The 17,355-nt window shown below is 38.4% G+C and overlaps 1 protein-coding gene and 1 long non-coding RNA gene across 16 annotated transcripts in view; one reads left to right on the forward strand and one right to left on the reverse strand.

Moving 5' to 3' along the window:
• LOC103788360 (uncharacterized) overlaps window positions 1–17,355 on the reverse strand; it is a 413,224-nt gene that overhangs the window by 316,399 nt on the left and 79,470 nt on the right. For all 4 annotated transcript variants that reach the window (XR_013525688.1, XR_013525695.1, XR_013525686.1 and 1 more), the window contains exon 5: window positions 16,270–16,342. This is a non-coding gene — a long non-coding RNA (uncharacterized LOC103788360). The remainder of the gene's footprint in view (window positions 1–16,269; window positions 16,343–17,355) is intronic.
• The window catches only part of KLF12 (KLF transcription factor 12), a 653,112-nt gene that overhangs the window by 77,878 nt on the left and 557,879 nt on the right, over window positions 1–17,355 (forward strand). The window lies entirely within an intron of this gene.

The raw sequence follows: 17,355 nt of genomic DNA on the forward strand, positions 1-17,355 counted from the left end.
CACAAAAAAAATGATAGGTATGCAAGGTAATAAGTATGTTAAGTGACTTGATTTCACCATTCCACAATGTATACATATATCAAAACATCATGTACATAAATATACATCATTTTTACTTGACAAAACAATAAGGAAAACCACTACTTTAAAAATTATTTAAGACAAAGGCTCAAAAATTTTAAAGCATCTTCTTAACAGCTTTGGGAAGATAAGAGAATAATGCCTTACTTTCAAGACAAAAATTTACCATATGAAAATCCAATGAAGGAAGGAAAGCACTTAAAGCCATTATTCTATACTATAATCAAAATTAATAATGTAAAACATGAATTCAACAGCAACTGGGACATAATTAAAGAAAGCACTGCTAGCATATAAGTTTCACTAAAAGAAATTACCAGAACAATCCACAAAAATGCAAAAAGTGGAAAAACGCAGAAGAAAAACACTGGAATTATGCAAGAAGTTTCCAGAACAAGAAAAAGTTGAAGCAGATGCAATACTTTAAGAGATAATGACTAAGGCATTTCCAAAACTGCTTAAACACATTACACTTAAGGATAAGGTTTTAAAAGAAAAAAAACCTACATTTGGACACATTTGAGTGCAACTGTAGAAAACCAAAGACAGAATTTTTCAAAGCAGCCAAGAAAAGCAGATTACCTTCAAACAGCAATTACACTGAGAGCTGACTCCTCAACACCAGCAATCTTAGTCATAAGACTGTGGAATGTTTCTTTCAGTGGGCTAATGTGAATTTTATGCACAGCAGAAATACCATTCAAGACTAAGACTGAACTAATGACATTTTAAGAGAAAAAGTAATAAGACCTACATTAAAGAAATTCTTTCTGGGGGGAGGATCCAAGATGGCTGATTAGGAGAAGCTCAGGATTGCAGCTCCCAGTGAAAGCATAAAGGGTGAGTGGATACTGCAATTCCAGATGGATTTTTATTGCCCAAAGATCAGGAGATTCCCAGGAGGAGGAGCCCCATGGGTCACCAGTGGGGCAGTTTTGGCTGGCGGGGTGGGTCTCTGCACAAAATATGTGGGTCTGGGTGCCATTTTAGCTGCTGATTGGAGCTTCTGGGAGACAGAGTTGCCCATTCAACTGGTAAAAAGGGGACTGAAACAGGGAGCCAGGCCAGGAGATTCCCAGACAAGAAAGCGCCATGAATCTCCTTGTGGCTGTTTCAGCCAGTGCAGGGGGTCCCTGCATGGGAAATCAAACCGATCCTGGCACCTTTTTAACAGGAGACTGGAATGCCGGGGAGACAGAGTCACCCATTCCACTGATAAAAAGAGGGTTGAAACAGGGAGCCAGGCCAGGAGATTCCCAGAGAAAAAGCGCCACAAATCTCCAGCAGGTGTTTCAGCCAGTGCAGCGGCTGAAACAAGAAATCACACAAATCCGGGTGATGTTTCAACTGGTGACTGGGACGCCTGGGAGACAGAGTTGCCCATTCAACTAAAGAAAAAAGGGGTCTGAGGCAGGGAGCCACACAATCAGGCTTGGCCAGTCCCAACCCCACAAAAAGGAGCAATCTGAAATGCTCTAGATTGAGAGTTTCACAGCAAGCACAGCTGAACCTGGGATGGTCCAGCTCTGTGGGGAGGGGCGTCTGCCATTACGGAGGCAATCCACCACTACTGAGGTAGTCCACCATTGCTGAGGCAGCCCACCATTTCCAGGGCAGTCCGCCATTACAAAGAGAGTCTGCCATTACGGAGGTGGGCCGCCAATGCCGAGGCAGTTCTAACGATACCCATATAAACAGGACTGCAGGGAAGTGCACATGGCAGCTGGGTTGAGCACACAGCAGCTCAGCAAACCCTTGGCAGGCAGACAGTGACTAGGCAACCTCTTCGATGGGCAGGGCAACCCTGAAAAAAGGTAGCAGCATGACAGAAACTTACAAATAAAGCCCTAACTCCTCCGGACGAAGCACCTGGGGGGGAAAAAAGGCATTTATGAGTTCTGCTGCAGCAGACTTAAACATACCTGCCCAGCAGCTCTAAATGGAACAATGGAGCTCACAGCTCAGCACTTGAGCTCCGATAAAGGACAGACTGTCTCCTCAAGCAGCTTCCTGACCCCCATATATCCAAAGAGTCACCTCATAAAGGAGAGCTCAGACTGACATCTGGCGGGTATCCTTCTGGGACAAAGATAGCAGAAGAAACTGGCAGCAACCCTTACTGTTCTGCAGCCGCTGCAGGTGATCACCAGTCAAGCAGGGTCTGGAGTGGACCTCAGGAGTCCTACAGCAGAGGGGCCTTACTGTTAGAAGAAAAAGTAAGAAACAGAAAGAAATAACTTCATCATCAACAAACTGGATGTCCACTCAGAGACCCCATCTGAAAGTCAACAACTACAAATCCACAAAGATGGAAAGAAACCAGTGCAAAAAGGATAAAAACACCCAAAACCAGAACGCCTCTCCTCCTCCAAGAAATCACAACTCCTCATCAGCAAGGGAACAAGGCTGGATGGAGAATGAGTCTGATGAATTGACAGAAACAGGATTTAGAAGGTGGGTAATAAGAACTTCTCTGAGCTATAAGAACATGTTCTAATCCAATGCAAAAAAAACTAAGAACCTTGAAAAAAGGTTTCACAAAATGCTAACAAGAATAAACAGCTTAGAGAGGAATATAAGTGAATTGCTGGAGCTGAAAAACACAACTGAAGAACTTCGCAAAGCATACACAAGTTTCAACAGCCGAATTGACCAAGCAGAAGAAAGGATATCAGAGGTTGAAGATCAACTCAATGAAATAAAATGAGAAGGCAAGATTAGAGAAAAAATACTACAAAGGAATGAACAAAGTCTCCAAGAAATATGGGACTATGTGAAAAGACCTAATCTATGTTTGATAGGTGGACCTGAATGTGACGGAGAGAATGAAGCCAAGCTGGAAAATACTCTTCAGGATATTATGCAGGAGAACTTCCCCAACCTAGCAAGGCAGGCCAATATTCAAGCCTAGGAAATACAGAGAACACCACAAAGATATTCCTAAAGAAGAACACTCCCAAGGCATATAATCGTCAGATTCACCAGCGTAGAAATGAAAAAGAAAATGCTAAGGGCAGCCAGAGAGAAAGGTCAGGTCACCCACAAAGGGAAGCCCATCAGAATCACAGTGGATCTCTCAGCAGAAACCCTACAAGCCAGAAGAGAGTGGGGGCCAATATTCAACATCCTTCAAGAAAAGAACTTTCAACCTAGAATTTCATATCCAGCCAAACTAAGCTTCATAAGCAAAAGAGAAATAAAATCCTTTACAAACAAGCAATTACTCAGAGATTTCATCACCACCAGGAGTGCTTTACAAGAGCTCCTGAAAGAAGCACTAAACATAGAAAGGAACAACCAGTACCAGCTGCTCCAAAAACAACAAATGGTAAAGAGCATCGACACAATGAAGAAACTGCATCAACTAACGGGCAAAACAGTCAGCTAGCATCAACATGGAAGGATCAAATTCACATGTAACAATATTAACCCTAAATGTAAATGGGCTAAACACCCCAATCAAAAGACATAGACTGGCAAATTGGATAAAAAGCCGAAACCCATCGGTGTGCTGTATCCAGGAAACTGATTTCACATGCAAAGATACACAAAGGCTCAAAATAAAGGGATGAAGGAAGATTTACCAAGCAAATGGAGAGCCAAAAAAAAAAAAAAAGCAGTAGTTGCAATTCTAGTCTCTGATAAAATAGATTTTAAAGCAACAAAAATCAAAGAAGGATATTACATAATGGGAAAAGAATCAATGCAACAAGAACAGCTAACAATCCTAAATATATACGCACCCAATACAGAAGCAAGCAGATATATAAAGCAAGTTCATAACGACCTACAAAGAGACATAGACTCCCATACAATAATAGTGGGAGACTTTAACACCTCACTGTCAATATTAGACAGATCAACGAGACAGAAAATTAACAAGGATATCCAGGACTTGACCTCAGACCTGGAACAGGCAAACCTAATAGACATTTACAGAACTCTCCACCCCAAATCCACAGAATATACATTCTTCTTAGCACCACATCACACCTACTCTAATATTGACCACATTATTGCAAGTAAATCACTAGTCAGTAAATGCAAAAGAATGGAAAGCATAACATACAGTCTCTCAGACTACAGTGCAATCAAGTTAGAACTCAGAATTCAAAAACTAACTCAGAACCACACAGCTTTCTGGAAACTGAACAACTGGCTCTTGAATGTTAACTGGATACACAATGAAATGAAGGCAGAAATAAATAAGTTCTTCGAAACCAATGAGAATGAAGACACAACATAACCGGAATCTCTGGGACACATTTAAAGCAGTCTCTAGAGGAAAATATATAGCAATAAGTGCCCACATGAGAAGAGTGGAGAGATCCAAAATTGACACCCTATTGTCAAAATTGAAAGAGCTAGAGAAGCAAGATCATAAAAACTCAAACAAAACCTAGCAGAAGACAAGAAATAACTAAGATCAGAGAAGAACTGAAAGAGATAGAGGCACAAAAAAAACCCTTCAAAAAATCAATAATTAATATCGTGAAAATGGCTATATTGCCCAAAGTAATTTACAGAATCAATGCTATCCACATCAAGCTACGATTGACTTTCTTCACAGAACTGGAAAAAACCACCATGAACTTCATATGGAACCAAAAGAGAGCCCGCGTAGCCAAGTCAATTCTAAGCAAAAAGAGCACAGCGGGGGGCATCACACTACCGGATTTCAAACTACACTACAAGGCTAGAGTAATCAAAACAGCATGGTACTGGTACCAAAACAGAGATATAGACTAATGAAACAGAACAGAGGCATCGGAGGCAACACAACATATCTACAACCATACAATCTTTGATAAACCTGACAAAAACAAGCAATGGGGAAAGGATTCCCTGTTTAATAAATGGTGGGAAAAACTGGCTAGCCATGTGCAGAAAGCAGAAACTGGACCCCTTCCTGACACCTTACATTAAAATTAACTCCAGATGGATTAAAGACTTAAACATAAGACCTGGCACCATAAAAACCCTAGAAGAAAATCTAGGCAAAAGCATCCAGGACATAGGAGTAGGCAAGGACTTCATGAACAAAACACCAAAAGCATTGGCAACAAAAGCCAAAATAGACAAATGGGACCTAATCAAACTCCACAGCTTCTGCACGGCAAAAGAAACAGTCACTAGAGTGAATGGGCAACCAACAGAATGGGAAAAAATTTTTGCAGTTTACCCATCTGACAAAGGGCTGATATCCAGAATTTACAAAGAACTCAAATAGATTTACAGGAAAAAAACAAACAAGCCCATTCAAAAATGGGCAAAGGATATGAACAGACACTTTACAAAAGAAGACATATATGAGGCCAACAATCATATGAAAAAATGTTCATCGTCACTGGTCATTAGAGAGATGCAAATCAAAACCACATTGAGATACCATCTCACGCCAGTTAGAATGGCGATCATTAAAAAATCTGGAGACAACAGATGCTGGAGAGGATGTGGAGAAAAAGGAACACTTTTACACTGCTGGTGGGAGTGTAAATTAGTTCAACCATAGTGGAAGACAGTGTGGCGATTCCTCAAGGCCTTAGAAATAGAAATTCCATTTGACCCAGCAATCCCATTACTGGGTATATATCCAAAGGACTATAAATCGTTATACTATAAGGACACATGCACACGAATGTTCATTGCAGTACTGTTTACAATAACAAAGACCTGGAACCAACCCAAATGCCCATTGATGATAGACTGGATTGGAAAAATGTGGCACATATACACCATGGAATATTATGCAGCAATCAGAAATGATGAGTTCATGTCCTTTGTAGGGACATCATTCTCAGCAAACTGACACAAGAACAGAAAATGAAATACCGCATATTCTCACTCATAGGAGGGTGAGGAAAAATGAGAACACATGGACACAGGGAGGGGAGTACTAAACACTGGGGTCTATTGGGGGGAAAAGGGGAGGGCCAGTGGTGGTGGGAGCTGGGGAGGGATAGCCTGGGGAGAAATGCCAAATGTGGGTGAAGGGGAGAAAGGAAGGAAAACATACTGCCATGTGTGTACCTATGCAACCATCTTGCATGTTCTGCACATGTACCACAAAACCTAAAATGCAATAAAAAAAGAAAATCAATAATTTCAGGAGCTAGTTTTATGAAAAGATCAACAAAATAGACAGATTAATAAAAGATTAATAAAGAAGATTAATAAAATAGCCAGATTAATAAAAAGAAAAGAGAATAATCAAATAGATGCAATGAAAAATGATAAAGGGGATATCACCACAGATTCCACAGAAATACAAACCATCATCAGAGATTATTACAAACAACTCTATGCACATAAACTAGTAAACCTGGAAGAAATGGATAAACTCCTGGACACTTGCATCCTTTCAAGCCTAAACCAGGAAGAGGTCGAAACTCTGAATAAACCAATAACAAGGTCTGAAGTTGAGGCAGCAATTAATCGCCTACCACCCAAAAAAAGCCCAGGTCCAGATGGCTTTACAGTCGAATTCTACCAGACATACAAAGAGTAGCTGGCACATTCCTTCTGCAACTATTCCAAACAATCCAAAAAGAGAGAGTCCTTCCCAAATCATTTTTTGAGAACAACATCATCCTGATACAAAAACCCAGTAGAGACTCAACCAGAAAAGAAAACTTCAGGCCAATATCCATTATGAAAATCGATGCAAAAATCTTCAACAAAATACTGGCAAACCGATTGCAACAGCACATTAAAAAGCTTATCCACCATGATCAAGTAGGCTTCATCCCAGGGATGCAAGGCTGGTTAAACAAATGCAAGTCTATAAACGTAATTCACCACATAAACAGAACCAAAGAAAAACCACAATGATTATCTCAATTGACGCAGAGAAGGCCTTTGACAAAATTCAACAGCCCTTTATGCTAGAAACCCTCAATATACTAGATATTGATGGAACATATCTCAAAATAATAAAAGCTATTTATGACAAACCAACAGCCAATATCATACTGAATGGGCAAAAACTGGAAGCATTCCCATTGAAATCCAGCACTAGACAAGGATGCCCTCTCTCACCACTCCTATTCAATATAGTATTGGAAGTTATAGCCAGAGCAATCAGGCAAGAAAAAGAAAAAGGGTATTCAAACAGGAAAGGAGGAAGTCAAATTGTTTCTATTTTCAGACAACATGATTGTATATTTAGAAGACCTCATGGTCCCAGCCCAAAATCTTCTGAAACTGATAAGCAACTTCAGCAAAGTCTCAGGATACAAAATCAATATGCAGAAATCACAAGCATTCCTATACACCAATAACAGACTTAAAGAGAGCCAACTCAAGAATGAACTGCCATTCACAATTGCCACAAAGAGAATAAACTACCTAGGAATACAACTAACAAAGAATGTAAAGGACCTCTTCAAGGATAACTACAAACCACTGCTCAACAAAATAAGAGAGGACACAAACAGATGGAGAAACATTCCATACTCATGGTTAGGAAGAATCAATATCGTGAAAATGGCCATACTGTCCGAAGTAATTTACAGATTCAATGCTATCCCCATCAAGCTACCAATGGCCTTCATCACAGAAGTGGAAAAAACGTCATATGGAACCAAAAGAGACTCGCATAGCCAAGTCAATTCTAAGCAAAAAGAACACAGCAGGAGGCAACACACTACCGGACTTCAAACTATACTACAAGGCTACAGTAATCAAAACAGCATGGTACTGGTACTAAAACAGAGATATAGACAAATGAAACAGAACAGAGGCTTCAGAGTCAACACCACAGATCTAAAATCATCTGATATTTGACAAACCTGACAAAAACTAGCAATGGGGGAAGGATTCCCTGTTTAATAGATGGTGCTGGGAAAACTGGCTAGCCATGTGCAGAAAGCAGAAACTGGACCCCTTCCTGACACCTTACACTAAAATTAACTCCAGATGGATTAAAGACTTAAACATAAGACCTGGCACCATAAAAACCCTAGAAGAAAATCTAGGCAAAACCATTCAGGACATAAGCATAGGCAAGGACTTCAGGACCAAAACACCAAAAGCATTGGCAACAAAAGCCAAAATAGACAAATGAGACCTAATCAAACTCCACAGCTTCTGCACAGCAAAAGAAACAGTCATTAGAGTGAATGGGCAACCAACAGAATGGGAAAAAATTTTTGCAATCTACCCATCTGACCAATTGCTGATATCCAGAATCTACAAAGAACTAAAACAGATTTACAAGAAAAAACAAACAAGCCCATTCAAAAGTGGGCAAAGGATATGAACAGACACTTTACAAAAGAAGACATATATGAGGCCAACAAACATGAAAAAATGCTCATCATCACTGGTCCAAATCAAAACCACATTGAGATACCATCTCACGCCAGTTAGAATGGTGATCATTAAAAAATCTGGAGACAACAGATGCTGAAGAGGATGTGGATAGGAACACTTTTACACTCTTGGTGGGAGTGTAAATTAGTTCAACCATTGTGGAAGACAGTGGGGCGATTCCTCAAGGACCTCAAAATAGATATTCCATTTGACCCAGCAATCTCATTACTAGGTATATATCCCAAGGATGGTAAGTCGTTCTACTATAAGGACACATGCACACGAAATGTTCATTGCAGCACTGTTTACAATAGCAAAGACTTGGAACCAATGCAAATGCCCATCGATGATAGACTGGACAAGGGAAATGTGGCACATATACACCATGGAATACTATGCTGCCATAAAAAACAATGAGTTCATGTTCTTTGTAGGGATATGAATGAACCTGGAAACCATCATTCTCAGCAAACTGACACAAGAACAAAAAATCAAACACCGCATGTTCTCACTCATAGTCAGTTGTTGAACAATGAGAATACATGGACACAGGGAGGGGAGCATCACACACTGTGGTCTGTTGGGGGGAAATAGGGGAGAGACAGTGGGGGATAGGGAGTTGGGGAGAGATAGCGTGGAGAGAAATGCCAGATATAGGTGATGGAGAGGAAGGCAGCAAATCACACTGCCATGGGTGTACCAATGCAACAATCTTGCATGTTCTTCACATGTACCCCAAAGCCTAAAATGCAATAAAAAAAGGAATTCTTTCTTAAATAAAAATATACTCACCCACAGTTCCTATAAATCCAATCCTAGGAATTTATATCAAAGAAATAATTTTAAAAAGCATGAAAAGATGTATATACAAGGTATATGGATTGCTTATCTTTTCAAAAATTTGAAAGCAAGCAAAATGTACGTCAATAAGAGATTATTGAATAAAATATGATGCATTCATAATTTGTCTTAAGAGGATTATACATGTCTTTTATACTCACATGGAAATGTAGTCTCAGTATTACAAAAAGTAGAAAAAATATAAAGTAAAAATAGGTTAAAAGTTACCAGTTTCAGCTTGCCATGGTGGTTCACACCTGTAATCCAAACACTTTGGGAGGCGGGTAGATTACCTGAGGCCAGGAGCTCAAGACTAGCCTGGCCAATGTGGTGAAACCCTGTCTCTATAAAAATATAAAACTTAGCCGGGCATGGTGGTATGTACCTCTAGTCCCAGCTATTCAGGAGGCTGAGTTAGGAGAATCAAATCCAGAGACAAAGGTTGCAGTGAGCCAAGATCAACCCATTGCCCTCCAGCCTGGGTGACAAAGCAAGACTCCATCTCAAAAAACAAAACAAAACAAAAAAACCTCTTAATTGTTATAAGTAAACGTATAACATCCAGAAAAGTCAAAAGTGTATGCATGTAGTCATGATTCCTGGGGTGTGGTATAAGGGGATATGTTCATACTCTCTGTTTTATTTGTATTTTTTACTATCATAATTTTTGTTTGGAAAAACAAAAGCTTTTCAGGAGAATCTCATATCTATTGAGACCTTTACTGTAAAATTATATTTATGCAGCTAACATCATTATGTGAGACTCATTATCTCATTTGGTTAGGCCATGGTGTTAATGAAGCCTACCCTGAAGTTTTCTTTCCTGGGTAGGTCAATTAGCTCTGCACAGAGAACAAAATGACTCGTTTGTGTATTATCTATTCCCCCAGGGAGCCAGGCTTTCAAGTTTACCTGAGTTCGATGGCAAGAGATGTTGTGTGGATGTTGCACAGCATAGAAAATGGAAAAACCAACACGAACCATGTGAACATGGGAGGTGGTGGCAGGGCAGGGTGAGGGGAGGCAGTTAGTATCTCTTTCACCTGCAAAGAATGACTCATATCCTATTCTCTTTGAAAAGTCTACCTTGGTTTTTCCCAGATCACCACATTTCCCAGATTTCATTGCTAAAATCAAAACAAAACTGCATTAATTAAGAAACTCATTTCTCGGTGCTCCCTTTTCATTTATCTTATTGTTCCCCACATTCTCTGATTCAGAGTATGTCCCTCCTTTTCCCATTTTCATTCTCATAATAAAAAAAGCTCAAGAAATGGGGACTGACCAAACCACTAGCTATTGTCTCAAGAAGCCATTCTAATTTTTCAGTTCTGGTGAGAAGCATCGACAATTTTGAGACTTGAATCTCACAATTTTTTCAGGCTTGCAGTTTTGCTTCTCAACTTTGCAGCAAGTATAATAAAACCTGGTAACATTTTTTGGACGCTTGTCTCATATAGAGAGCCTGCCACATAAGCCCACAGCTTCATTCCAGTCTGAATATATCACTGTCCATTTATAACCAGAGTCATAGAAAGAATTTGAGCAGCTTGTTGGATTGTTTATATTGCATATATGGAAGAGTTGGGGTTATACATTCCAGCACATCATTGTAAATGATGGACTATGTAAAACTGTAAACAAGCCATCTCAGAATTCTTGAAAGAATATCTAGCATGTGGATACATTATGAGGAGAAACAGATATTGTAGCATTCTCTATGTTTCTTTTGCAACATGTTCCGGGCCTTTTTTTTCCCTAGATGCAATCTTGCTTTGTTGCCCAGAACTGGAGTGCAATGGCGCAACCTCAGCTCACTGCAATCTCTGTCTCCCGGGTTCAAGCAATTCTCCTGCCTCAGCCTCCCCTTGAGTAGCTGGGATTATATACACACACCACCACACAAGGCTAATTTTTGTAGAGATGGGGTTTCACCATGTTGGCCAGGCTGGTCTTAAACGCGTGACCTCATGATCTCCCTGGTTGGCCTCCCATATTGTTGGGATTATAGGTGTGAGCCACCATGCCCAGCCTGTTCTAGCCCTTTGTGTTAGCAATTAATAATGTTTCAGTTACTGTTATTTTGTGGAGGACATTTTACACTTTTAAAATAGTAGTACTACCAGTAGTGTCTGTAGGGAAGTTTTTCTTTATAAAAAAAAAGTCATCTATTATGCCACAATGAATGAGGCACACATTCTGTTCAATTGTCCTCTGAATGGGTTTCTTACTTCTATATGGAATTTCACATCATGCAGTGTCCTGTAAATAAACATTAAAGTCCACCCTTTTCTTTACTTCAAGAAAAAAAAATCACCTAATACTTAATATTCCGATAACCAAGAAAAGAATAGATAAGGTCCCAGAAATTTATGATTTGAGTTTTTCTTTTAGAAATCCCTAGATATGTATGTATATAAAAGGGGGTTTATTTTTTTAAATAAATACAAAAAAGAAATTGCTAGGTACTTTCTCCTGGGGAATATGGAAGAAATATGTGTTAAATAAAATAATTCTCAAGATCTTTTATATATAGGCTGACTTTTGACAATTAGTATAAAGCCATAAATTTCCATAGAAAACTACTTCAGAGGTAAAAGTGCTGAAAAGAAATTCATTGTCAATCAATCACATTTATTTTTAAAACTCTCCTTCCTGTCAAGGTTGGTTAAGACTTCTTGCTACAGAGGATGCTAATTAGGGCAAAGATAGATTCCAGTTTCTGAAATAGTCCTAGTTGATTTAAGCCTTTTGGCCCCGTGCATCTCTTAATTGCCCTCCTTTTTACTTTTAGCAGCTTGAAACTTCCAATTTCAATAGTTCGATCACTCCTTTTCACATACTTCTCTTGACGACATCTCCTGATGTGCACTTCTCTTAGAAATCCAGGATAACTGAAGAATTGAAGAACGCAGAAGCCCTATCCTTATCGACCCTGGTCATTCACCCAGGGTACCTTGCTAAGTAAGGCTCACTCAGGGCTACCATGCTGCCCAATTTTCAGGGATGCTGTTCCCATCAGAATTCGTATGGTTGGTGCTCTCCACTGCCTCTATTGTACTTACCCTATTGTAAATTAACCTGTGGCCAATTTTTTTGTACATTACCCTGTAGCCAATGAAGAGTTGAATGTTTAGACCTAACCCCACTGGAATTAGGTTCTTTTTTGTTTGCGTGTGTGTGTGTGTGTGTGTGTGTGTGTGTGTGTGTTTATACTTTAAAAGAATTAGGTTCTTTTTTGTTTGCGTGTGTGTGTGTGTGTGTGTGTGTGTGTGTGTGTGTGTGTTTATACTTTTAAAGTCTTTTTAACAAAAAGAGAATGGCAAGGACTTAAGAGTGTAAAAGTGATTTCAAATGTGGGATGTGGGAGAGATACAAAGAATTTGAAAGAGTTAGTGGAGTTTAAAAAGCTGAATGCCAAGTACCAACAGAGAGCCTGCCTGGCAATCCCAGATGGGCTCATTACCTGAATATGCTCCTTAATACAAAGGAGAGTTGGGGCTCTTGTGTCGATTCCTGAAAGCATACATGTTGGACTCCACATTCTCTCCACATTCTGAAACACCATGGTACCTTCCCTACCCTGTTCTAGCAGAAGCAGAAAGTGCTCTGGATTCACGGATACCAGAAATGTGGAAAGAAGAAAAGAGATGCTGAAATGAAAATAGAGGGATAATTAAAAGTCTACACTCAGGACAGTGGGACACCTCCCCGGAACCTTTCTGTGTTCTTCAATTAAAAGAACACTAGCCACCAGGCATATAAACTTCTGGGAGGAAGACTAGAGGAGGAATATTTTTGTTTGTTTTCTGGAAAATCTCTGGTGCAGAGAAATGACAAATAGGTACTGACATAAAGAGAGGCAGAGTTCTGAAACAAAAATGGCCAGATCCCCAAGAGAAAGGCCATCAGGTGGCAAGCTCTGACCACACACACGGCTTCCATTCAGGATGTTTGGGGCCTTTCTCTTAAGCATTCAGTTTTAAACCTCATCACAAATTTGAGGAAAGCATCCAATTTTATAAAAGGCAGAGACCCAAGCAAACTAACTACTTGGCTCAGGTTTCAGTTCCTGAAAAGAAAAAAGAAAAAAAAAAAAAAAAAGAACACAGAGGAAATGAGAATATGTTAGGGTTTTTTTTTAAAGCTTAAAAAAATCCTAAATTATTGTCATCAGTAATTTAAGGAAAAATACTGCATCCATTAAGTAACCATGGGATACAGAAGAAGAACAATCAGAGAATAACTTTTAATAAGAAATAAAAACAACATTGCTAAAATTAAAAAGTTAATAGAAGTGTAGGAAGATAAACTAAAGAAACTCTATCAGAAAACATAATAAAATGATAAAATATAAAAAAATTTGTAGCATAAAAGTAAAATATTTAAAATAGAGTTCGAACAATAAAATATGCCACAAATCAAAGTTCAAGGAGACTACAGTGAAGAAAAAAGATAGGAAGACATTATCAAAAATTAGTTCAAGGCCAGGAGTGGTCGCTCACCCTGTAATCCCAGCACTTTGGCAGGATGAGGCAGGCGGCTCTCCTGAGGTCAGGAGTTGAAGACCAGCCTGGCCAACATGGTAAAACCCCATCTCTACTAAAAATACCAAATTAGCCTGGCGTGGTGGTATGCACCTGTAATCCCAGCTACTCAAGAGGTTGAAGGAGAAGAATCCTTTGAACTCAGCGGGAGTGGATGTTGCAGTGAGCTGAGATGGTCCTACTGCACTCCAACCTGAGTGACAGAGTGAGACTCAATCTCAAAAAAAAAAAAAAAAAAAAATTTCAAGAAATTTTCCCGAAATTGAAAAACATGAATTTGTAAAATAGAATCTCTACAAAATAAATAGAAAAATTGCCTATTTTAATGCACATCTCATCTCTATGAAATTTCAGAGCACTAGGGATAAACAGAATATTATAAATGCCTTCAGAAAGAAATAAATAGATTTTTGGGAAAAAAAATCATCTAAAATAAGAGTCCTACCAGACAACTCTATAACCACATTTGAAGATAGAAGATGATAATCCGATACCTTCACATTTGTGAAGGAAATTTTTATTCACACTGAAATTCTGTTCCCAACCAAACTATCAATCAATCAATGTCAAACTATCAATCAAGTATGGCAATGTGTTAAAAGCATTCTCAGACATACAACTTCTAAAAACAAGATCTCCCATGAACGTCATCTCAAGAAGTTACTGGATGATGAGGATGTTAACTAAAATAGAGAAAGACAGTGAATCTTCAAAATAAGGAAGTCAGAAAAGGGGAGAGGAGAAGTTCGAGGATCACTGTACAACAGTTCTAAAGTGGAACTAGTCCACATTGCAGCCAGGAGGATGGAGGGCTCCAGAGCAGATGTTTCCAAGGGCTATGGGTGGGCTGGGGAGGGGCAGAACTGATAAAACACCAGTTGTATTTGACCATGGGGAAACTAAGATTTGTAAGTGTCTTATCGATCTGTTGGAAAGCTTGATATAATAATTGTGATATGTAAACCTAGGCAAAAAAAAAATACAAATCATAACTAACTCTTGGAAAAACAAAAAATTGCACAAAATAGAAAATTTAACTGTGCTACTCGACTCAGCTCTGAACAACACTAACATAGTCACAGCAACATAAATAATGACCATGAATTCAACAAAACTAACTTTAAAACATTATATTGAAACAAAAGGTAAAGACGAAACATGAGATGAGGTGAGAATGCTAAATCTTCATTTGATAAAAAAAAATAAAAAGTTATTAAAATTGACAGGTTAAAGACAGCATTAGAAAATACAAGAAAGTAAATGCCCAAAGAGATAGCCAAAAGAGATTATAAAAGGGAACACAGGAATAGGATATTTGGGCTTCAAGGAGATATTTCTCAATATCAACCTTGTAAAGGTATTTTTACTGTTCAAACTATGTTCATATATTACTTGGAAAAATAAAAAATAATATTTCAAATAGAATAAAAAACTTGGAGGGAGGGAAGGAAGGAAGGAAGGAAGGAAGGAAGGGAGGGAGGGAGGGAGGGAGGGAAGGAAGGAAGGAGGGAGAGGGAGGGAAGGTAGGAAGGAGAGAGAGGGAGGGAAGGAGGAAAGGAGAAAAAGAAGAATTTTTCATCCATGTATTTTGTAACATCTACCAGTTAAAGGAAATAGTCTGTGTGGTCAATTTTATAAATGCCAAAAAAAAATTGATACAATTGTTTACCCATTGCTGATATAAATGAAATAAAGGGGAAAAGCCCAAAGCAAAAACAAAGAAGACTTTTTCTTTACCTATTGAAAAAGCACTTCCTGGGCTGGGCATGGTGGCTCAGCACTTTGGGAGGCTGAGGTTGGTGGATCATGAGGTCAAGAGATCTAGAGCATTCTGGCAAACATAGTGAAACCCCATCTCTACTAAAAATACAAAAAGTAGCTGGGTGTGGCAGCACATGCCTATAGTCCCAGCTACTCTGGAGGCTGAGGCAGGAGAATTGCTTGAATCCAGAAGGCGGAGGTTGCAGTGAGCTGAGATGGCACCACTGTACTCCAGCCTGGTGAGAGAGAGACTCTGTCTCAAAAAAAAAAAAAAGAAAGAAAAAAAGTAGAAGAGATTCCTGAAATCTACAGCAACCACTATGCTATTAAAATGACAAACAAGATGAGCACAAGAATAGTTACTCTCAACACTAAAATTTAGTAATTTCTTACACTCACAGCCAATGCTGCGAACTAGAAAAATGAAAGAAGTCGGTGTCATGAACAAAGGCCACAGTGTATTGCTAAGTGAAAAAAAAGATGTTTTAGTATGTTCCCATTTATGTGTATGTACATACATACTACTAAAAAGTAATCTAAGATAAAACTTACCACAGATCATCTCTGGGTAGAATTATGAATGACTTTTAGCTTTTATTTGCTGATATATGTGTGCAGTTTTCTACTGTTGCAGAATTTTCTAAATTTTCTGCATTGTTCTACACATGAAAATTATATATTTTTTATTTGTGCCACATTCAAAGAAATTTTCTTTTTTTTTTTTTACCTTTCTGAAGAACATATCCTTCTCAGCCATCTTCTTCTCCATTCCATCTTTGTTGATAAAGTTGAAACTGTAGCTGAAAAATAAAGAATGTAAACATTTGTATTTAAATTACCTCCACTTTTGCACTTGAGAGAAGAACTGATCTTGAGTAAAACGGTGAAATTGAAGAGATATTTCTTTTTTTGTTTTGTTTTGTTTTACTGAAGAGATAATTTCTTCAATGGATCCCGACTCCCCTTTTTGTCTCTTACCTCCATTTCAGTTTTCCTGAAATCAATTAAGAGCTGATTTTTAAGTGGAAGTTTCTTGTTGTTTACACTCATCAAGATAGTCAAATTTTAAATCTTTCATCCCAAAGTTGGTGCTTCCCAAGATTCTGATCTGGGCCATACTTGATTTCATAAATACTTAATTGCTCTTAGACTGTGCTCCCATAACATCTGTGCATGCCTCAGTTTTGGTAACATAGAACTTTTCTTAACGAAACTCCAATTAATGTACCTAAACTACATTTATATCATCCATTCGGTCTGTAAAATATTATGGCTGATGCCCAAAGCATTCTAGACTCTCTCACCTTTCAGCTGTTCCAGCACGATCATGAGCTTCTGTTTCTGCCAGTTGACTTGTACATGTACCAAAAAGTTGGTAACATTTTTCCCCAAACCAGTTATACTTTAATTACATAATTAAATTATGTACTAAATGTGATTTTGAAAAATGTGAAAAGGGTTGTTTCTATGAAAATACATGTGAATATTTAAAAAAAACTGAATAAAGATGAGTTGCTAAAAATAACGCTGTTGACTTAAGTGATGGCAAGATAACTAAAACACTAGTTTATAAAACTAATACAAACCCAGTACACTTTTCACTAATTACTTTGCAGGTTTCTTGATTTTTCACTCCACTTTGAAAAACAAAAACATTAAACCATATGTCATCCATTATGTGGTATATTGCAAAAAAAAAAAGCAATGCATAATTATAAGCAGAAGATCTTTACTCAAAGTAAAGGTCTTGACTTATATCAAAAGATCAGTGAATGAGCCCACAACTTCATGTTTTCAATTTAAGAATTAAAAG

Source organism: Callithrix jacchus, chromosome 1, assembly GCF_049354715.1.
Source record: "Callithrix jacchus isolate 240 chromosome 1, calJac240_pri, whole genome shotgun sequence".
Lineage (NCBI taxonomy): Eukaryota > Metazoa > Chordata > Mammalia > Primates > Cebidae > Callithrix > Callithrix jacchus.